The following is a 24,218-nucleotide window of genomic DNA, read 5'->3' on the forward strand; positions in this document are numbered from 1 at the left end:
ATTTGCAGATTTCACATATTTTTCCCAACCCCAGAATGTAATCCCCATGAATACGGGGGAGGGGATGTAATTTAGAGCATAGTTTCCCAACCTTTTTTTGTCCCATCGCCCCCCCTTCAGAAATTTTTTTTCTCCCATAGTCCCCCCCCCCCTCCAACGCAATCTAACCCATAGTATCCTATGTTAGGTTAGTATAGCTATACCTGTAGCTTATACCGCCCCGCTGGAACATTCCATCGACCCCAAGGGGGCGTTAATGTCCACGTTGGGAATCACTGATTTAGAGTGATATTAGATGGTTTAGAATTATATATGCTCGTGACAGTGTACGTGGATTTGGTCAGGAAGAGTCAGGGAAATGATCCAACAGATTTTGCTGGGAACCCTGCATATGTAAACATAAGAAAATGTTTTTTCATTAATATTTTGAAAAAAAATTGTATATTGCCTAGAGTAATTATACGTCTAAAATTAGCATAATTTCAGTATTTATGCAAAACATTGTTTGTGAAATACTACTACTTATGTCAACTTGTTCTTCACACAGTATGTTGCTATAATATTGTTCTGTTCAATGAACTAAAAGTTTTGAATTACAAAAAAATGAAAAAATTTTGAGATATGGTTGTTTACGTGAAAAAAACTTTCTTTAAAAAAAGTCAATATTTTTTAAATTCAAAATCATGTAAATCAAAAAGTTTCAAAGATATTGCTTATATCCTAGTTCATTGCATACTCATAGCTATACAGAACCTCCGGAAAAGATTTATATCTTGTAAAGTTTTGTAGGCATCAGGTTTGCAGCAGACAAGGATGATGTAAATCAGTAAATGCATTAACAAAAATGTTTCACATACACTCCTAACATTCAGAATTCTCCACGTTTGTATGATAGAACTTCCTTTGCTTCAAATATCTCTAATTTAGACTTTCTTGCTCTTTTTTTTTTATTCTGGTCATTTTTGCCAGTGTTGTATGATATCTCGAACATGTCACACGCGCATCGCCCAACCCAGAGTAAATAAACACTAGTTCATCAACTAGGATTCCTAGGTTTCAAGTACAGACAGTATGTCTACATAGCCAGAATTAAAACGCAGAACTGCAGTAGTCCCCAAAAGCATTGTTTGCAGTTCGATAAAAGTGCCCCTAGAGGCAAAATTGTCCAAATCGCACTGTTCTGCAACGTACCATGCAAGCACTTTGAAACAGGGATTGTGCACAAGGACTCATGTATGTTGGTTTTATTACATTTATGCTGTTATTAGAGAGGCCAGCAGGAGATTTCAGTAATTTTATGTCATTCACATGCAGCTTTCTGATGCTTACACTAACTGTCAGGTCCTATTGGACATTATCCACGCGTGCTCTTTATCACTGGAGGAACAATGAAAAAATACAGCTGTAACTGTAGACTACTAATAAACCACACATGTACCTCGTCCATGTTCCTTTGCGGATCTTATAAAGAACTGGTACATGTTGGAATATACGTGTAGTGAAACCTGATGTGGAGTTTGTTTCGGTGTTTATGCTTAGTGCTGCTATCTGTCGCTAGTTTTTCTAACTATGATTGAAGTGTAATGATCAAGTAATGGTATCATTGTAGGCCTGTTGCTCTGTGGCGTGACTTTTTTAATGAGGAGATTTGCTCACATTTGCACCTTAAAGTTAGGAGCCACAAGAAACCAACTTCAGCCGGCCACCACTATGGCAATGGTGGGGTTCGAACCTGGGTACTCATGATACGAGTTCGTCACTATGGCCATTCGACCACCACAGACGCTGTAACTGCATATTTTTTAAATTTCCCACATTGCTACGAATAGCAACACCATAGTAATTTTGTAGTTTATCAATAAGTTTATCGGTTAATTTACCTTTACTACACAATCCTTTCATGGTTTTCTTCAGTTAACTCAAACGTGCACCAACCATCTTCTGAACATGGCCAATGCATTCCAATTTAGGAATGTTAGTTTTGTGTTAAGGAAGGAAACTATTCATCCTTTTTCCAACCAGGGTTGTTTGGTTTAAACCAAGTGGTTTTTATAAAAAAAACCAGTTTGGTTTTTTTCAAAAAATCCAATAAAAGTTGCCTAAATATAGTTTTATTCCTTGAAAAATATCATATTGGTTCATTATTAGCCAAAATGTTTCATTTTTACCACATTTTATATCCTTGGGGTACATCCTGATGGTATATCTTTAAATGACATAAGATTTTATAAGTGGTTTTTTTCAAAAAGTCTCATAAAAGTGGCCAGAATATATATATATTTTTCATATGAAGTATCTTAGTCATTTAAAGTTATATATAAAAGCCAAAATTTCTCATTCTTACAACATTTTCTAACCTTTGGCTACATTCTGATGCTCTATCTTTAGCAAATTCATGAATAAGGATTGCATCACACATCTAAATGTAGTGGTGTATTATCTCACAGGGTTTCTTTTTCTTTTCACAAAGAAGAAGCAGCAGCAGTAGTGACACCATCATGCTAGGGGCAGGTGGTCCTATAATCCAATAAAGACACCAGCTGTCCTTAAAGGACAAAGACTAGTGTACTAGTTGTTACATTACCTCACATACATTTTCATTTTCTTTCCAATAAGAAGTAGCACATCTCCTACTGTATATCTCCCAGTCTTAATATTCAATAGTAGTTTTTTTTATACTTTCACACTGTTAAGCCCAGTTAATCAGGGTTCTACTGAGTAATAATAACAGATTTATGAAAAATAATCAGCTATATACAGGGTGATTATAATTTGAAGTTTTGATTCCATAACTATTCAATAAGAACTACTGGTCAGAATGACTTGAAAATTTGCATGAATATTCCTGAAGCAATGGAAGTTTCTTTCGCAAAAAGAAAAAAAAATGCAAGTAGTACAAAATGTGCAGGTAGATGATGCTGTACTTGGCCAGCAATATAATCTATTTTGTGCAACCACATCATTTTGGCACTTCCACAGCATCAGTGTGTGGATAGAACTTCTATCAAGATGCACATTGCAATACCAGCAAAGCAGCTGCTGAAAACCCATTTTGACAGGATGCACCCCTTAACCCTTTTAACTTCTGGCTGTGAGGGGTACCTCAAAATGTCATAAACAGTGGTCAGTTTGCAAAATTTGGTGAATTGCAATCTCCAGCACATCCCATATATGTTAGAAGTTCCTGAGGAATATTAACATGGGGGCGCGTTTGGTTTAATAAAGCTGAATTACAAGCACCTCCACATCATGACCATGGCATACTCCGATTCTGTTGTTGTCAACCTGAGGTTGGACAACATATTTAACATTTCTTAATTAAGTTGTAGTTATTTGTTCAATTACTTCGTTTTTTGTGATGTTTCCATGAATTATGAAATCGTGGAATGCTATAATTAAGGTATCATTTTGCCATGACTGGCTATCGTTTCCATTCTGCGAGCAAATTTCCCACATGTTGGATGATGTCATTAATTTTACATTTTTAAGTACACTGCTGGCCACCCAAATTGCAACACCAAGAAAGACAAGAGATATCACAACAATATTTATTTTGTACATAACATGTTGACCAAGCATCAAATGATTAAATTTATATACTTCTGTGAAGTGTGGTTCCTGCCAAAATCAGTAGCCAGAGCAGCCGCCATTGTTGGAGATCACCGCTGCCACACGCCTCGGCATTGATTCAAAGAGACTTTGGATGTGTTCTTGGGGTACAGCAGACCTAGCAGCTTCCACGCGTTGCCAAAGTTGATCTGGTGTGGCAGCTGGGGATGTAATCTGGATCAATCATTGAGCAACCATGGACCACATGTTTTCTATCGGCGAAAGATCCGGAGAGCGAGCTGGCCAGGGAAGCAATTCAATCTGGCGATTGACGAAGAACCTTTGGACAATGCGTGCCACGTGTGGTCGCACATTATCCTGTTGAAATATGGCTGTGGGCAAGCCCTGAAGGTAAGGAAGGACAACTGGCTCCAACACCTCTGAGATGTAGCGCTGGCTTTTTAAAGTACCGGCAATGCGTACTAGAGGAGTGCGAGAGTGATATCCAATACCGCCCCATACCATAATACCCGGTGCAAGACCAGTGTGGCGGTGCATAACGCAGCTGTTCACCATCCTCTCTCCACGGTGTCTCCAGACTTGAATCCGACCATCGTGGTGTTGCAGACAGAAGCGTGACTCGTCAGTAAAGACAATTTCATTCCATTGTGCCGTCCACATCCTTCTTTCATCGCACCATTGGCGGCGGAGACGTCTGTGGTTCTGTGTCAAGGGTAAAAGAAGCAATGGACGTCTTGCGGACAGACCACTCTGCTGTAAACGGTGTCGAATGGTACGCGCAGACACTGGATGATGCGGTACAGACTGAATGTGCTGTGCTATGGTTCGTGATGTGGCTGAGCGATCCGTCACTGCCATACGCACAATACGCCTGTCATCACGTGAAGTGGTGCACTGAGGTGGATGCGATCGAACACGTCTGTCCGTCGTGCCCTCCTGCATCCAACGATCACATATCCGCATTACAGTTGTTTGGTTTCGTCCAACACGACTACCGATTTCCCTGAAAGATAATCCACAATCTCGGTAGGCCACTATCCTTCCTCTGTCGAACTCGGATACTTGATCAAAAGATGATCGCTGTTTTCTACGAGGCATAATTGATCGTTTTTTTGAAAAAACCACAAGAAAAACACAATTAATGTACTTCAAATCGTCGACGGCATGCTGGAAGAAAATTCATAGATACAGTGAATTATGGGAGGCATAATTTTTTTCAAGATACTTTTTTTTTTTTTTGAGGAGAACCGACTTTCACTCAAAAAGGAACCAGATTTTTCGAATAACCTGGGCCCTGAGGTAAACTGAAAGTACAGCGGCATCTCTGGTTATTATCATTACAGAATGTGTGATGGTGAGGTGGCCTTTTGTGCATTTGCACCTATACTGTATGTAACACCTAGTATTTTACATTAAAATGTTAAATTTCAAAAATTTTATAGTACTACCTAAAAAGCAAATGTGTGATATGCAAGAGTTGCTTTGCATTAAATATTCGAAAAAAATCTGATTTTTGGCAGCAGTAGAAGAGAAAAAAGTTTTACCAAAAAACTCAAGTAATACTTATGTATTTTCTCTGTTCCAGTCTAGTAATGTTGTGGTGCAAGTGCCATAGTGGTAAGAAGTCTACCACCATGAATGCAACTGCATTTATCGTCATATTTTGTTTAAATTATTCAAGTTTTTAATATTTATTTTACTATTTACTTATTGTTACTCCTTTTTTATTTGTTGTAACACATTAGCGGGAAAAATTTCGTTTAAATAGTTGTGAAAAGGAGCCAAGAACTTCGATAATCATCTGACGATGGGCAAAAAAAAAAAAGGTATGTAGCTATTTGTACACTATTCAATCAGTACATTTGAAATATTTATTTTTTCTGACTTTATTTTGCGTAATTAATTTGAAAGTAGATATGTTCGCTGCTGTTTCGTGTCGAAATTTTATTTCCTCCTGCGTTGAGAGCAGTTTTTATCCACTTGTTTAATCATGAGAGCATATTTTTCAGATCTAATGTATAAACATTTTTTTTTAATATTGTGTAAATCACATTTCTCAGGTCTGTAATTAATTGAAAATACAAATATTAATGTGCTGAGTGACGTGAAATTTAATGAAGGGATAGGCTACTTTTTAAATAAATAAAATAGTTTGTAAATTCAACTTAAACTCATTTAAACCATTAAATTTAAATGTGAGTCATTTCCCTGTGTAAGCATTCTTGCACTATTCAGACTATTTTATAATTCAATAATTTTGTTTTGCCTATATGCTGTATATTATAATAATACTACACCTATAACATTTTACATTTTCTTGTAGGTGTCTCGGTGCTCCTGTGTTTGCAGCGGTAGGTCAAACTGCAAGGGAAGCGAAAGACCGAATGGAACCCTTGTCCTACTGAGGAAGGAACAACAAAGTTACCAATTAAAAAAGTCACCAGAGGAAAGAAATAATGAAAGTCTCGTGTCACTGTCACACTCAATAATCATCTTGTAACTGAGTCTTATAAGTGGTTCCTAGGAAAAAACTCAGTGTACTTCATGGTAAAATAAGTTCATTTATCCTTTGTGCATGAATAGTTGGAACTGAGTTTTATGAAAGCTGCTTGCGCTAATCTCCAGAAATGATATTGTGGACATCAATATTTTATTTCACCAATCCAGCTTCAAATCGCTTTGTGAGGAATTCAAATAAACTGATACTACCCCATGCATATTACTTCAAGTATTGCTGCAAAAAGTAGGTGTCCTAGCATATGTGCAGAATTCAAACGTGAAACATCTAACAGGAAAAGTGTTGAAGTTGTGAACTTCTTGTAATCGAGAAATTGGTTTGATAATGGCCAAAATTTATGTAATTATTATTTTAAGCTTGAAACATTTTATAAGAAAGGTTCAATTAAAAGTTTTACATTAATACAATATTCAAAGGTAAAATATTCAAGGTAAGTCTCTGTCATGACTATCAAAATAATATCTAACGTATTCCTGAATAATTGCATAAAAACTGAAAATGATAACTTTAATGCCAAATCTTCAATTAAGGAATCTTGTACCTTTTAACATGGTGAAAACTATGTGTGTGATCTAATAGAATTATAATTTAATATACTATTTAACCATCGATTTATTCCAAACTTTTTACACATGTTCTTGGTTGTATGTGCTATCCTATGCTGCTATAAAATTTTACATATCTTAGATACTTAATATTTTGTAAATTTTCAAATAAATTGCATTAAAACAGCTTGCATGCATGATAAATTACCATGACATCAATGTGATTGAATAAAAATTGATTAAAAAGTCCTTTAAAAATAAAGGAAACTGTTCAGCATGAAATGAAGCAAAAGGTTAGGATTTCATTGCCTTAATCTTATTTGAAATTAAATTTTAACTGTAAAAATATTTTGAATTTAAAATTTAATCTTAAATAAGATTGAGTCAATGAAATCTCAACCTTTTGCTTTATTTTTATGAATTGAACAGTTTACTTTATTTTTATTCAATTACATTGATGTCATGGTATTTTATCATGCACGCAAGTTGTTTTAATACATTTTTTTTCTGAAAATTCACAAAACATCAAGTATCTAAGATATGTAAAACTTTATACCAGCATAGGATGACACATACAATCAAGAACAAGTGTAAAAAATTTAGAATAAATCGATAGTTTAATATAAATATCATTAAAAATACTATTTGAGTATAGTTTTTCGCCATGTTAAAAGGTATAACACCTCTTAAAAGAACTTTAATTAAAAGAAACTTGTTTTATAGAAGCAATCTTAATTGCATTGAATAGTTTTTTTTTTTAATTTGGAGTATTTTCAAAAAAGTAATAAAAGTGTGTGTGCTCATTTTGATTAGGCGTATGAAAAATTTATAAGGAATATTTTCCAATGTTGTCAGGAGATGTGTCTTTTTAATTTTGAAATTTAATATTTAGAAAAATAATTGATCCCATATTAACATTTTATTTTCAGAATTTTAGTTGAAAATATTTCTAAGTGTTCATAATTCACCATTTAAAATTAAAAACTAAAATTTATAGATGAAATGAGTGCAACAAGAGTAAGACTTATCATAATGTTGTAATATCAGAATTTTGAAATGTTATGTTTTCGAAGTTCCCCTCATAGATTAATAAATTTGAACATTTACAAAAATTTTATGTTTAGAGCAACTAATTTCCCTTTAAATTAGAATTGATAATATGAATGCGTAGAATAAAATGAATAAAAATTAATGTCAGTGAATAAAAATATTCAGTGACATTATTAGTGACATTGTTGTTCTTTTTATTTTTGTACATTGCCTGTGTATCCTTTTATTTTTAATACAAATTCTAATAAGTCATATTATATAAATGAAAATGAAAAGTCACTGAACAGTCGAATGTATTGTCTGATTTTTCAAAAATATTTGCTTGGGAACAAAAAACATCTAGAAATACGTGTTGGCAGAGAATTTGTGAAACCTATCTGTTTTTATAATTATTAAATTACCTCTTTTTTTATTATTCATTAATTTAACATTCAGTGTTTTCCATATACCATACTTAATAATAATTGTAATAAAAAAAATTTAAATTTGTCAATTTTTCCTCCCAATTGTCAAAAAATACATTTTGGTTGCGAGTTTTAAATGTGAAGGTTGTACATGGTAGGACCCGGGTTGTGACGTCATGAAGATATGTTTCAGGCTTGTAGAATTCAAGTATGTTCAGGCCACTAGAATAGGGGAGGCCGACTCGTCTGCCATTTTGTACCTTTCCGCAGCGATGCGCAATGTTATACTACCGTAGGCTCTCTATAAATTCTTCCTTTTTTTATTATTATTTTTAGAGCGTTTCGAATCATTTTTTATGAAATAACTGAGAGAATGCCTTTTTGTTCGGCTTCTGTAAAGTTTAAATTCAGATAAAAAGATTTCCAGCGTGATAAACATATATATATATCTCGATGTGAGAAATAGATGGTGAATTGCATTAGCGTCAAGTTCTCACCGAGAAGCGGAGCTTGTCCGGGAGAAGTGAAATTTAATTATTTTGTGTGTTAAATTTTTTCAAAATCATATTTGTGGTAATGTTTTTAATAAGAATAAGAACTAAATGAAAAAATGGGAATAAAAAAATCGGTGAGAAATAGCAGATGACATTTGGCGCCATAATTTTGTGTTGTGTTTAGGCACAAGAGACTCTATTTTAAAATATGAAATCATTTTCTTTTTATATTCCGCATGGTTTAGAAATGCGGCCACCTCGTTGGGCATTTTGCCTGTTGTGGTGTTGTATTTGTATAAGAAATGATGCATAACTAGAGGATTTCTAACTAATGGAGCTAGTTGAATCTTGAATTAATTATGAATTAATCCTGAAACATTCCTGATCGCTCACATTTTCTGTTCCAAGTTTGGCGAATTATTGCGACATGGCAGCGATCTATCACTGTTTTATTGAAAGAATCGTAACTTATTTTATGTATTGAGGGGAAAATAACATGTTTAAATTACAAATATGCTTATTTTATTATTTTTAAGTAGCATATCAAAGTGAATTCAAATTAATTTTAAATCAGCTCTAAAATCGGGCTTGATTTCTCTGAGTTTTGCTGATTTGGCAACTTATCGCTTGTAGATTAGGAGTGATTGGCTCAAATTGCATCCGCATTAAAAATCAAAATGTAGTGGAATTAAAAATAAATATAATAGACGTAGAATTTTTTTTTTTTTCTGTCCCTTAATTTATTTTACAACAGGCAACAAAATTGTGTTTGTTAGTGATCATTAATTTGTGTTGCTAGCCAAATTTAATATTTATCTTTTTAGTTCCAATGTTCCTAATTGGGAACATCAGTTTCAATAATTAGAAGAAAAAAAATTTCATGAAAGGTGTGAAATTCCAAACTTAATTTAGAAAACACAAATTTCATACATTTCAGCACTTATGCCATAAATTTGATTTTTTTTAAATTGCCCATTTTTGAGGAAGAATAAAATGTAATTTTTTGTTTGTTTTCCAATGCTCTTTCTATGGACATGGGTGGGTTCAGAAAACATGCAAGAAAATTTTTGTTTATAGTTTTTTGATTGGTATTTTTAAACTGAAGGATCAGGGAAGGAAATAAAGGAAAAATAATAAAAATCAATCTAAATCTGAATGATGACTGACCATGAACTTTTAGTACACCGCCAATCAACTGCTTTTACAAGGGGACACCAGTATCGATTGGTGAGGGACAATGCAAGGTTATGGTGTCGCAGGGAATTTTTCTCCAATAGGGTTGTTAATAAATGGAATAGCTTACCCCCGGAGGTAGTAAATTGTAACACAATTGACACGTTTAAAAAGAAATACGATAAACATGTTGGGGTAAATCGAGAAGCTATCCATTCTTAGAATAAGACAACCATAAGTATTCTTTATGGGCATTGTATAATATTTTATCATGTGTATATATTGTTTGTAATTTGTGTTAATTGCATTTTTAATTGGGTTGCTGTGTTTTTGAAACATATGACATCCATATTTTTATGGGCATCTTTTTATCAGTCACCTCGTTGGGCATTTTGCCTGTTGTGGCGTTGTATTTGTATTTGTATTTAGCCATTAAAAGGTTAATTGAATCTGGGGTAGAATCTTTTCAAAAAAAAAGAATCGTCCTCGAAAGACAAGGTTCTTCTTAAAAAGAAAATTGGCAGTATTTTAGTTGTTACAGATCAGTATCTTATGTGAATGTATCACTTAATAATATGTACCATCATTCATTCGTAAATTTCAAGCAATGTGAACTTGTGACATTATTTTGAATTAGGATAAACAAAAAAAGATTGTGTGCTAATTTCATTTTTATTATATCTACAAATTAGGTGTAACTGTATTGTTCACACTGGCAGCATCCATACACATCAAACAGCACAGGATACTGTGCATGAGGAAAGTTATAAAGATTCTAAAGGTGCGTGGGGTTTTATCCGAACATGTTTTTCATTGGTGAATTGGTCTATTACTGTTTAAATTTTGTTTGATGCTTGAAATTTGATGGTAAAATTTTGAAAGCTCAAATTCTGCTTTATTGCTCATGGGCTGCCATAACACCACAACTTAGAAATTGCTAGCACACACATTTTAACATTTTAAAATATTGATGAGATCCCACACTGGTCATTACAATTTATTTAGATCTGCTGATTAGTCCATTTCTCCATTTTTTTTTTCTTTCCCTCTTCTGCAGATGGATCATCATCACACCCTAACATTTCAGAACCCCTCCAGTCATTTCCTCTATCCTCCTCCTGCTATGTGTGGGCATCCCTTCCTCCACCCCTATGCAGTTTTTCCTTCCAAGTTGCAATTCTTATATCTCGTACCTCTTTGCTCCACTATGAGCTCACCCTTAGGCCGTGGTCGATTTGCAATGAATGGCCAAAAGACCCCTAAAGCGTGTACAAGCAGATGAATGGCGGAAGTGGCCTAGGGAATGTGTGAGCATCTGAATGATCGAAAGAGTGACTGTGTATGTACCTAGAGGGCAAAGAACCAAGTCAATAAGCAGCCAAAAGAATGAACCAGAGCGTGTGCAAGCATGTGAGTGGCTTAAAGACATGAACGTATTTACAGGCATAAGGGCCAAGTGGGTTCAAATTCGAGGGATGGATTGTCAAAAAATAGGCAAAAGCTGCAAAATTCATGTAGCCCTCATGTGGCAAAACCATAAATATAATACTACTCTTGGGGCAGTCCCTGAAAAAAGGGGGCCTAGTCAAATACTACTTTTAATTATTGGATCTATATTGAACTATTTTAAGAAATGCGGATAGCTCTGGAATACTTTTGTGTCTGGTACTTGAAACACACAAAAAGAAAAACCAATTTATGTGCTGGAACTGCCAGTCTTCGAAGTTGGGAACCACAAAAAACCCAAATTCAGCCGACCACCACTGTGGCAACATGGTGGTCGGAACCACAATGGTTCCCAACTTCGAGGTGTGAATGCAAGCCGATCTTCCCATTAAAAAGTCTCGCCACAGAGAGCAACAGGCCTGCAACAGTAAAATCTTTAATCATTACACTTCACTTCACTCATAGTTTGAAAAATAGGAGGCGAATGGCCTCTTATAACAAGCATTACACAGACACAAGCTTCACTTTAGGCTCCCAACACGGACATGCACATTCCAACATGTACCGATTCATTAGAAGTTCCGCAGAAGAATATGGACAAGTTACATGGATCGTTTAGTAGTAGTAATCTTCATATGCTTGAGCAAAAGAACAAGCGCAAGCTTTTCTCATAGCTGCCAAGTCTCCCGAATTTTTCGGGAATCTCCCGAATTTTAGCTTCATCGCTCGACCTCCCGAAAAGTTCTTAAATCTCCCGAATTTTTACGAAAATCACAAAAATCTCTAATTGTCCCTAAAAATTCCCTACTTCGTTAAAAAAAAATCCCCGTTCATGAAAACAATCCCTAAGAAATTTCTTGTGGGGTATGAAGCCTCTTTTTTTCCCCTTTCGAAATGACGTCACACGTCGTAAATGGGGAAATTCCCTTTTTAAGGAAGTTTTACAAACCCTCTGATGGTAACAAGAAAGTTGTTTGCCTCATCGTGCAGGGAAATGGCTTAGCAGCCAATAGTCCTGGATAATAATCGAAGATTCTAGTAACGCGCATGTGGTCAAAATTTCTTTTGTTGAAGTTACGTACGTGCGATATAACAAAGCATGAATAATGATAAGCAAAAACATATTTAATCAATTTTAAAGATACTTATACCCCGATGAATTTCCTTTCATCAAACGTTCCAGAAGAGGGCCGACTTTTCCTTTTTGTACAAGTTGTGTTACGGACTAAGCATCGGTCATGGAAAGACTGCCATCATCAGTCGTGAAGTGACAAAAAAAAGTCACAAAAAGTCAGTGTTCTTCAAAAATTGACGGTGTTTTCCTTCATCTTCCGATGATTTTGGGGTCATTCGCGCACAATGTTTGTTCACAGCATTTCTGATTGAACACAATATTTATTTTTACATCATTGAAGTTTTGGCCTCCAATTTCACTTGTTTTTTGCGTAGGAAGTTTATTCCCAAGGGTTTAACTTCCATGTGTGTAAAATCCTTATTTTAATTTGACTTCAGTTTTTGAGTAGGGATTTTAGTCCCTACGCTTTAACTTTTATGTTTGGAAAATCCCTATTTTATTTGGAAAAATCCCTATTGTATTTATTAGGGAGTGGTTTTAGCATAAAATACGGGTTTGCGCGAAAATCTCCCGAATTTTCATTTTCAAAAGTTGGCAGCTATGTTTTCTTATTTCTTCACTTTGGGGGGGGGGGGGGGGAACTTGGTTGGCTCGCCATTGGCTACATGCAAAATGTTAAAGGAATCTAAGTGTAGTTTTCATGAATATTTGTTGAAATATAGTTATACTTTTATACATTAAGAACTTTCAAAGATTAGTTCATATTAGTGTCCTATTACGGGAGTCTCAAATGAGTAATTATGGATATTTACTATTTGTGCATGTACTATTTTTTTGCCATAATTGTTGCAATTTTCATTTACAGTTTTTGGGCTTTTGTGGCTCATACGAAGTGTTGATTTTAAATACAATATATACTTATTTTATTTCACATTTTTTCAAATGAATTGCTGTTAGGTTACACAGCTAGGGGAAAAGGACTAGATATTATCGTTTATGCTCAAAGCTGTAACTCTTATTTACTTATAAATAAAATTCCTTATCTGTTGAAGATTTTTCTGTATTTGTAAATTTGAAGGTTAAATCCCCATGCAGTAGCTTAGTTGTTGAATATTGTACATTTAATTACAATTTCATACAATTACATACAATTATACATTGTATCAAAATATGTGCTGTTTTGAATATGATACTTATAAAGGTGTGCTTCCATGAGATATATATATTATGTTTACATAATTTGTTTGAAAAAGTAAATCAATTTATACCTTGAAATAATTCAACCTGTGTTTCTGTGTGTTATTCAGCAGTTGAAGTATATTCAAGAAAATTCTCGTGAAATGACAGACTAAGTTAAAATTATCGTGAACTGGCAGAAATAAATTTCTAAAATATAGAGGTAGAGATGTAAAATTCTCAAGAATAATCTTCAGTTACCGAAATCTTTCCAGAGAGTATTATTCCTCTCTTCCTGTCAAGAGGATGGGAATATTGAAGTTTGTAGACCACAATATTATATATAAAGTTTGAAAGCAAGAAAATTAAACCAACATGGCTGAACTGCACAACTTTTAAAGAAATGTGAGTGATACAGAATTTAAGTGTATGTACAATGAAGAAAACAGTTCTGTATCTTTTTAGAATGAAGGTGATTATATAAGAATATCTTTATCAAATCAACTTTGATTTAATTTCTTTCGTTGTGAACTTATTTCTGAAAATTTATGTAATTTTAAAATAATTTCTTAAGGTTTTAATCTAAAGGTTTCTAAAATCTTTATAACCAAGCTTTTAAAACCTCTCATCATGACTTGAAGAATATTCTCAAACTAAAAGTTGTCATTGGGGGTGATCAGGCAATGAAAACTGATTTATATTTAACAATATAAACAAAAATTAGTAAAAACATTTAAATTATTTATTAGAAAAATGAATATTGTCCAATTTTTACATCCAGGAGAATATTCTCACCTCATCTCTATATAGAGGCATATGTGTCTTAATGGTGGTCCCAAAGTTATTAATTTTTCCTACCTCTGAATTTTTTCAATGACTCCAAAAAGTTATTTCCTTCATTTAATCCAGTATTTCCAAAGTAGAAGCTAGAAACCTCCAGATGTAGATGGACGTGTTGCTTTTAGACTCGGTCTAAACGTAAGACCATCTGACACGTAAGCACTGCTAATGCAGTGGCATGGCAAAAGAAGGTAACTACGATAAGAAGAGGCACCGGTGTTGCGGCGATAGCCGTTACAAAGGCATCCTTATCCGTTTTGTGGTCGAGAGCCCTGTATAATTTTTATTGTATTGTTTACGTTTTGTGGATGTTCAGTTTAAAAAAAGGACGCCGCACGTCTTGAGTCTGTCTCATTGTCCATATATTTGTCGTTATTGTTTCCAAATCTAAATATACCACAAATGGCGCAGTCAGTTCTCTCTCTACGCGGCATCGTATAACGGAGCTCGGTTTACAGTCTACGCAGGGTCGTGATACGGTGATCGTCTCGGTTTCTGTTCCTTCCTATCACTGGCTGACGGGAAAGCATCTCCAGTTACATTTCAGCATTACGGCGTCTTGCCATTCCATGTAATTACCCAGAAGCTCAGCTGAAGGTGATGCTCAGAGACGTCTTCGTTAGTAGATTATTAGATGAAATCATGCTCGCGCGACCGAATGTTCGAAGATGATCCCGATCTGGATCAAGCACAGTCAAGTAGTACTCAAGATATTCTTCATTCAAAGAACACTGCTTTCAAGTCCGTGAATGAACTCAAGCCATCTACGATGCAAGAGGTAAACAAGAAAGCTAAGGCCAAATTACCAAAGGCTAAAGCTCCTTCTACAATGAAAATACAATGCTACTGATGTGGTGATGAAAATCACAAGGCTCCTTGCAGGAAAAAAAAAAATCTTCATTGTAAACTGTGTGGAAAAAGGTCATGTTCAACAAGTGTGTCGAAGAAATCTAAGCTACACAAATTAGAGGATGTCGATGAGACTTTTTTGTTGAATCACATCAAAAGTGATCATCCGCTGCTTACTGCAGTATTGATTGGAGGTCATCCAGTTGCAATGGAAGTTGATACGGGTAGTTCAGCTATTCTATATTTCGGACAAGCCTCTCGGCAAGACCAACGTTAAATTTCACACATACAGTCAGAATATTATTGTTCCCATGAAAGTTGTCAAAGTCGCTGTGTTGCATACGAAAATCAGCAAATGGAACTGTCTGTTTATATTGTGGAATAAGACTTTTTCTTCAATACTTGGATGTGAATGGATAGGTTCTGTGCGTTGAAGTGGGACCTCATCCACCAAGTAAAAAGCTACAAAAGAAGCTGTTTTGGATCTAGTTAACTAGTACAGAGATATTTTTGCTGAAACTTCGGGGAAAGTATCTAATTACACTGTTAAATTAGTTCTCAAAGAACATTCACAGTCAGTCTTCCAGAAGGCTCGACTGTTCCTTATGCATTACAGCCCATGGTGGAAAAGGAATTACAGCGCCTTGAAGTAGAAGGTATTTTGCAAAAAGTAGAAACTTCTGACTTTGCTACACCAGTTCCAGTCAAAAAAACCAGATGGTTCCCTTAGACCTTGTGCTGACTATTCTCATACAGTCAATCCTCAATTGCAAGTGCCACAATATCCTGTACCAAGAACAGATCTCTTTGCCAAGTTGTCCAAAGGAAAAATTTTTGCAAAAATGGACATTCGCACTGCATATCACAGCATACCTGTTGATGAAGCTAGATCGAAGCTGCTCACATTAAATACACATAAAGGTCTTTATCAACCGAAAAGATTGATGTTTGGAATCAATGCTGCCCCTGCTATCTTTCAAAAGTACATTGATTCAATTTTACTCAGTGTCCACATTGAAGGACTGTGTATTTTATTTGACATTCTGTTAGCTGCTGAAAATGAGCACGAGTTACTCTGCAAGTTGAGAACTGTTTTCCAATGTTTACAGGGAAATGGGTTACCTCTCAATAATCTGAAAATAATGCAAATCTGAAACAAACGGAAATGCAGATTGTCATGATTTCCACTAGCTTGTGAAGAACTGCTTTCAATGGACATTGTTTCATTGCATCACCTGGAACACACGTCAAAACTTCCTATGAACTACAAAGAAATAGCTATCACTTTTTCTCAAGACCCTGAATTGAGGCCGACATTGGAGAAATTACGCCAAGGTATCACTTTAGGTTCAAGAGATAGAAAATTTTCCTTACAAAGTGGGTGCATCATGAATGGACTTGGAGTCTACATACCCAAGAAATTTCAAAATTCAATCTTGGAAGAGCTACATGTGGGTCACCTGGGAATTTTGAAAATGAAAGCGTTAGCAAGGTCATCTGTGTACTGGCCAAAAATTGACACAGATATCGAAAGACTTCGCAGTCTCAGTTTAAAGATTCTTTATCTAAAAATGACGTTCATTACTGGGAATATCCTTCAAAACCGTAGGATTTCATATAGATTATGCTATGTATGGGAACAAGACATACTTACTTATTGTGGATGCTCATTCCAAATGGCCAGAAATTTACATTGTTCCTAACATGAACTCGAAGACATTGATCAGTATTCTGGACTCTTTGTTTGCACATTATGGAATGCCAGGTACCATAGTCTCTGTCAATCAAAGTGCATTTTTGGGGGAAGAGATGCAACAGTTTTTGAAGTCATGTAGAATACACCTCACTTCACCACCTTATCATGCAGTTTCTACAGTATACTGTATCGGTACAAAATCAGCTATGGAAAAGACAGTGACCCGATTCGTCCAGTTGGGCCAAGCATAGCGTTAACTCCAGCGATAAGATAATACCAACACGATGAAAGAACTGAACCAGTACAAGCACCATCACTTCAAGACACTGATGTTCCATCACCAGAGGTGGGAAGTTCAACCACAACACAACCAACTCCTAAAGGACATGATCCTGGGGCTGGATTCGCCCCTTGTCCTTAGCGAGGTTTTCTCCTTAAGCCTGCTGTTTGTCCTTAATAAAGGAAAGGAGAAAAATTCTGTATTCTCTGTTCGCTTTTCCTTAAATAAGGAAAACTTTACTTCTTTACTCAAGGACAAAGATGGCGCTAGTGAAGGAATGAGGGGATGCTCTCCTTAAGCTTGAGGACAACTACATTTCCCATAATGGCGGCGGCTTAATGCCGTGAAACAGTTCAAGGCTCTCTAAACCCTATTATGAAATCATATATTTTGGGTTGACATGCAAACGTGATGCACACACTCTCTATGTGCAACAGCGCTTAAATATACCTGCATAAAAATATAATGCATCCTAAAAAAACTACATGCCACCCAATCAGACCCCACTGTATATTTTGTTAAAAATTTATTTTTTAATTCAATGCAAAATGAGTGCCAAATTCTATATTTAATTCGCATACTTTCCTTAATTGCTGCAGATTGTATATGTATCATGATTTTGAATTTTTTTAATGGTTGCATGTATTACATGTATTAAGCACTTTATTAATGTATTGCATGAGTAATTAATTTTTATGAGTGAAACTTCAGTTTGAGTGGTATTAATGTTAATATTTTGTACTACAGAGTATGGAGAGTCTGGTGTATTCTAAAGGAAATGACAGACAGATCTTGTATGATTTTTGAAATTTCTTTAAAGGTAAGTCTAATTTTCCTACATTTTGTTTGAAATTTTTCTGTATCTAACCATTTATAATTTTGTAATATTGAACTTACATAGGAAATAGCATTATAAAGTTAAGTGTAATTTAGTTCTTGAAATAATGTGTATTTTATTTGAGAAGCATGCATTAAGGCCAGTGGCGTAGCCAGGTTTTGGTCCATGGGGGAGCGAAATTGGGAAAGGCGGCATTTTTTTGTTTGTGCTCAAGGCGCAAACTTAAAATTATGCATTAGTGGAAAGAACTTTGAATTTCCCAATTTTAAAAAAAATCTATATTGTTTTCAGTGGATGTTATTTTTCAAATTAAAAGAGTTGCTTAAAACTCGTTGCTCACGAGTTAATCTAGTTAATTTTTTCTTCTTTTAGACCATAGTTTCCCAAACTTTTTTTGTGGTGTCCCATCGCCCCCCCCCCTTTCTACAGCATATTTCTCTCATCGCCCCCCCCCCCAACTCAAGCGATCCCACCATAGGATCCTATGTTACAGCCGTTGCTTCCATCACCCACTTTGGGGAACACTGTTTTAGACATAGATTTTTTTACGTAAATCTGAATTTTATATTTCCATAATTTGCGTACATTAATTTCTTCCAACCTTAATTGGAATTTTTTTCAATTAGATTTATTCATCTATTAGTAGCCAAAGAGATGCTTCTGCTACAATTATAAACTGTGATATACTCATAATAGGTGTTTACGTAGGAGTTTCCTTTTTGATGTTTGGATTTTTTTATGTATATAAATCTGAATTCCGTATTTGTAAACAATCTCATTTCACACTCCTGGAAACTGAAATTTTGGAATAATTCAGTGTAATTAAGTATTCCAATGTCAATTTCGAAAAAAAAAAACAACTTTAGTATTACCCTAAGAGAGATGCTATTCCTAAATTTCATATAACATGCTCTTATTCATAATATTCATTAAAAGTTAGCAATGTGCCCATTTCTGCAGCACTGAAATCAAAAATACTTCAGAAAAAATTTATTACAAATACACACTCCAAACATGTTTTTTTTTTATTGTGTACAAAATAACATGATCTAAAAAATGTTCATGTGAATTTACAGTCAAATTCAGTTTTAACGAAAAACGTTATAACAAAAATCTCTTTTTAACAAACACTTCTCTAATCTCCCAGATAAGTTTACATAGGAACAATGGAAAAACCTGGAATTACTTTACAATGGAATTTTGTTTTAACAAAGCGCTTTCTCCAGTCTCTTCAAGTTCATTATAACACGATTCAACTATTATAAAAGTGTCTGTAGTTTTCTTTTCTTTCCTTTTACATTACTTGGACATGAATTTCCAATACTTTCAGAATCTATAGGTTCATTTGCATTTAATTTATATTTGTGCAACTTAGAAGTCTTGGGTGCATCATTCCTCTTTTTGCAATAATTTTTCAGAAATATGTTAGTTGATGCAGATATAATTTGTTTAAGAATATAATTTGAATAGTGACCATTTGTACATGTATCAGGAAAACATTCAATGCCAAATAATGTATTAACCGTTGCTTAGATAACAAAATCATAATGGTTCCTGATTTCAAAAAATTCCTTTTCAAACTCTTTTGAGACCAATTTAGAAACAATTATATAGCAGTGCATAACAACTAGCAAAACAGATTGTTTTGGATATTTTAATCCACCCCTATCAAGATTTTTAATTGAATCGTACTGTTCATTAAATTCTAGAGAATTATTGAAGGTGAGGTTGAATTTACAATCAGTACACTTCAATTTTTTTAAAGTTGCATGCACACAATAGCCTGCAATATAAGTTAGCGCAGGAAGTGAATTATCGAGATCTGTGAGCTCCTTTTTAGAAACAGTGATCTGTTTTAGAAGCAAATTCTCTGTATCTGGAAGTTTCACAGAATCTGGTTCATTGATTTGAATACATATTGATTGATTAAATTCATTGTTTGGAATAATACAATATTCGTCGAGAGGAGCTAAGGAAATTTCTGTTTGAGAGTGAGAGACTTGACAGAGGCATCAAAGAACGAATCCTCAATTTCATTTCAGTTTCATAGACTTGAACCAAAGACACATTATACTGACAACCTGCAAGTTTTCAGTATTGACCAAAACATTCTTCGAGGGAATCAGTTTGGAATTTGCCTGTTAATATGCATTACAACTTCAATTCATCACAGCAATATTTTACAATTTCTATCATTGCATATGTTGTATGTTGCAAGGCAAGAAAAGTTTCCTTGGTTAGAAAGCCAGATGTGCAATTTGCACTTTTCCAATAATCTAACCAATCTAAAAAATCATATAAAAATTTCATTTTCTCATCATCTGGAGATGATGTCAAAGGTTCCTGAAACACGTTCCTTTTACATTTACCTTTCAGGACTGTGCGAACGTTCATTATGTCAAACCACATACATATTAACGTTATGTAATTGGCTGTATCTTTGTGGTTTGCAATGGCATGAATTTCACCACCGCACTTCAGGCCTTCAGAAACTGTATAGTTAAATATTTTCAAAGCCAAGCGAACATTTTGACGTTCAAAATTATTGGGGCAAAGAGCTTCTTCTGTTAAAGAAGGGGCAAACTTCACAATATTGTTTGCTTCAGCTTCATGAAGCTCTTTCAATGCTAAAAAGGAAGGTGTTTTCAACAATGTCTCTCCATTGATGCCCGTTGGTGGAGCTTTGAAATCTGGGAAATACGTACATTTTCCTGTATTCTTTTGGTCAAGCCAATTATTTCGGATACATTTTAATATATGGACAGAATCAATAAGATAAAACAGAGCACGAAGAAAATCTAAAGGGTGTTTATATACAATGCTTAGTTCTGGAGGGCTACAGAAATATGAAACAGCCTTTCGGTTTATAGCATTATTATCTGAAACAACTCCTATAACTAAAAACCCAATAGTTTCAAGACCAACAATTATTTTGTTAACATATCAATATAATACAGCAGCAGATATTGTTTTCACTGGCAGAATGTGTATTACATCTTTATAATTAGACTCAATATTCTGAATCATGAAAGCAAAAGCTGAAGATGCAGCTTTTTCATTATTATATGCCATTCCTAAATACTCCCACCTTTATAGTCTAAATATGATTTTATGTGGATTTCATCCATCAATAAGTAAAACATGCTTATCTTTACCACCAATCAATGCAAATTTTTCTTTAGCATAAGCCAAAAAATTTTCATCATTCTGTTCAATTTTAGGATTTACATCATACATAGAACATAGCTTTGTCAGGGTAGATGAATGTGGCAAAATAATATAGTTACTGCTGCGTAAGAATTTGTACGCATGTGGAGATATAGAAAATAATAGGCAACATAAAATTAAAAAATTTCCACTGTACCTGTAATGGTTTTTGTGACAAATTATCAATTTCAATTGCTCATAAATAAATTGAATCATTTCTGTATTTACATTCTGCTCAATTAAATATTGTTCGAGTGTTCGAAGCATATCACAGATTGACTGAACAAGTGCTGAAGCATTTTGGCACATTTCATTGATGGAGTTTTTAACATCGCACAGAAACTTATGTAACATATTCACATCAGCTAGCTTTGTAGGTAATGCACACTGATTAACGCTGGTCAGTTTGCAATCTTTATGAAAAGCAGTAACCATCAAGTTTTCATCTACAACAACTGGAGAAAGTATTATCGGAATTGGTTCTGCTTGGATGTGAATGAAAATTTTATTTTCTTCCTTCACAAGAACATCCCAATCCTTAGGAACGGGACAGTTTTTCAAGCAGTCTTTCAATTCATTTAAAAAGAACTATAGGAAATTTTTTTATTGTAGAGCTCTTCTTCTGCTTTGCTTTTCTCTAACGCAGCAGCGATTTGCTCACTTTCAATTCGAGTTTTTTTTCCCAATGGGCTTTCCCTGCTGGTACAAGGTGTGGACAAATACAAGGGACATCCATGGAAAACACGGGGGAACTGCACCATATCTGGGCCGAGGTTGAGGAAGGCTAGAAACAAGGCATTTTCCAGTCTTTTCATCATAATACGACACTTTCCTTTCAATATCCTCTTCGATAAAATGCAGCTCGCAAACCTGAAAAGAATTTGGTATTCAGATTTTGGCTTTACCTATACAAACATATTTGAGTGAGAAACAAAAAATCCTTCAGAGAACTAGTAATTGTAACAAGTGACATTTAATGCATGTAATAAATTATCTATAGTTATATTATTTAAAAATTAATACTATTATAATGAATATTTTGTTACAGTACAACAAATTTCTATTTTATTAAAAATTTACCATATCTTTAATGTTATTCGAAGAAATCTGACTACCAAGAAATAATTTCTGAAGCAAATTAAGGAAAAATTTAATTTTAACTTTGGAATAAGAATTTGTGAAATATTGTGAATTGTAAAAGCTATAAATATCAGTTCTAACAATGTTTTTAAGGATGTATGAAAAGATGAAATATCATGCAACTAACTAATACAAAATTTCAAAGAGGCTCCCTGTCCTCAGGCCTATACATTTGAATAGAACAACTTTGTGATATATAAATACCACCAAAAATAGTACTTACTCTGGAACTTGAGGTTGGTTCGAAATCCTTTCGCGGTATGGCTTTGATACATTTCCTTTTCAGATTCTCTTCTTTTGGAAACCGGAATACTGAAACCTTAGGCCCAGTTTCATAATTGCCCTTGCAGTTGGCAACACAACACTTGAAAGGCATGTTGTTATTCTGCATGAAATGGAAAGATTGAAAAAAAATTAAATTTCACATTTTAAATTAGAAATTATGAAATGTTGTGAATCTTAAAATGTATGAACAATTTATTTTCATTGCAAGTCATGGCTTACAGCAGAGGTTCTTAACCTGAACTGTGTGAAAGAATTTCCAGAGGCAGGATAGAAGTGTATAAAACTTCAATAGAAATTAAAAGCATAGTAACTATTCGTAAAAGTATCATGAATAGGTAATGATGTAGCCATGAAAAATGTAGATATATGCTCGTATATAATATCCCAATTTTTATAATGTAAAATATTCATAAAATTTTTATAAAACTTACATATATTTATTATATTTTATTTATTTTTTATTATATATATTTATTATATTTTATTTATTTTTTATTATATATATTTATTATATTTTATTTATTTTTTATTATATTTCATTTTTTATTATATTTCATTTATTTTTTATTATATATATCATATAGATTTTATTTTATATTTTAGGTATGTATATTATTTATTATAGGCCTATATACAGGCCCATCATTTGGGGGATCAGAGTGGGGCGCTTGCCTCCCCTTGGCTTTGAAAAATACACATGTATATATACAAATATATATATTCATTGAGTACATGTTCTTTGCCCCCTCCCCCTTTGAAAAAGTTGAAATGACAGTTTTGCCTATATATGATTTATTTTGTTACTTCAAAAAAATTTTATGTTGTGAAAATGTTTTATGTTTCAAGTCATTCAAAATAATCCAGCAATATTGGTAATTTCTACAAATTAAAGAATTAGAAATATTTGATATTCAAGAAATATGGGAATCTATTTTTAGATTAGATTCATTCATAAATACTTTGGGTTCTAAAAAAAAAATTATTTTTTAATTTTAATGCATTCTTTTTTCTAAAAGTTTTAAAAAAATATTAAGTATTAGAGATATATGAAGCTTTGTACTGTCACAGGATAGCATATATAATCAAAAATATGTATAGTAAATTTGAAATAAATCTATGGTTAAATGATATTTTTAACGATATTTCTACCAGACTTTATTTTTTTCACCTCGTTAAAAGGCAGGAAACTCCTCATGGTAGGCCTATTGCAAGTAGTACTGTACTTACAAAAACAAGCAATATTTTAAACAAGTAACCGTGTTGTTGTCTGAAATTCATTTAAAAATATACAAGCTTAAACGATTAATTTAACGAAAAATTCAAAATATACTTACTCTGAAATTAGAGATTGATTCAAATTTTCTTCATAACCATGCTGTATCTGAAATATCACACAGCATCACCATAGATGGTTTCTTCCTTCCCTCTGCCTTCGGATAGTCACGTGACCACGTCAGCTGTGACGTGTGCAGGGGCTTTGTATATAGGAGGTAATACTGTTACTCTCTGTGGCGAGACTTTTTTTGATGGGGAGATTGGCTCAAATTTGCACCTTAAAGTTAGGAGCCACAAGAAACCAACCTCATCTGCCCACCACTGTGGCAATGGTGGGGTTCGAACCCAGGTGCTCAT

General features: G+C 34.0%; 1 protein-coding gene across 6 annotated transcripts in view; it reads left to right on the top strand.

Moving 5' to 3' along the window:
- The window catches only part of LOC149072490 (uncharacterized), a 77,037-nt gene that overhangs the window by 14,047 nt on the left and 38,772 nt on the right, over positions 1-24,218 (top strand). For 3 of the 6 annotated variants that reach the window (XM_089246764.1, XM_089246765.1, XM_089246766.1), the window contains exons 3-5: positions 5,316-5,396; positions 5,894-10,535; positions 17,864-17,936. The gene's annotated coding sequence lies outside the window, so the exon portion shown is untranslated. Of the gene's footprint in view, positions 1-5,315; positions 5,397-5,893; positions 10,536-14,578; positions 16,906-17,863; positions 17,937-24,218 lie in introns of those variants that run through there. The other 3 variants (XM_089246769.1, XM_089246767.1, XM_089246768.1) reach the window with 3 other exon arrangements.

This window comes from Pholcus phalangioides, unplaced genomic scaffold, assembly GCF_987345545.1.
Source record: "Pholcus phalangioides strain wild (caught in Gottingen) unplaced genomic scaffold, Ppha-v1.0 ptg000017l_1, whole genome shotgun sequence".
NCBI lineage: Eukaryota > Metazoa > Arthropoda > Arachnida > Araneae > Pholcidae > Pholcus > Pholcus phalangioides.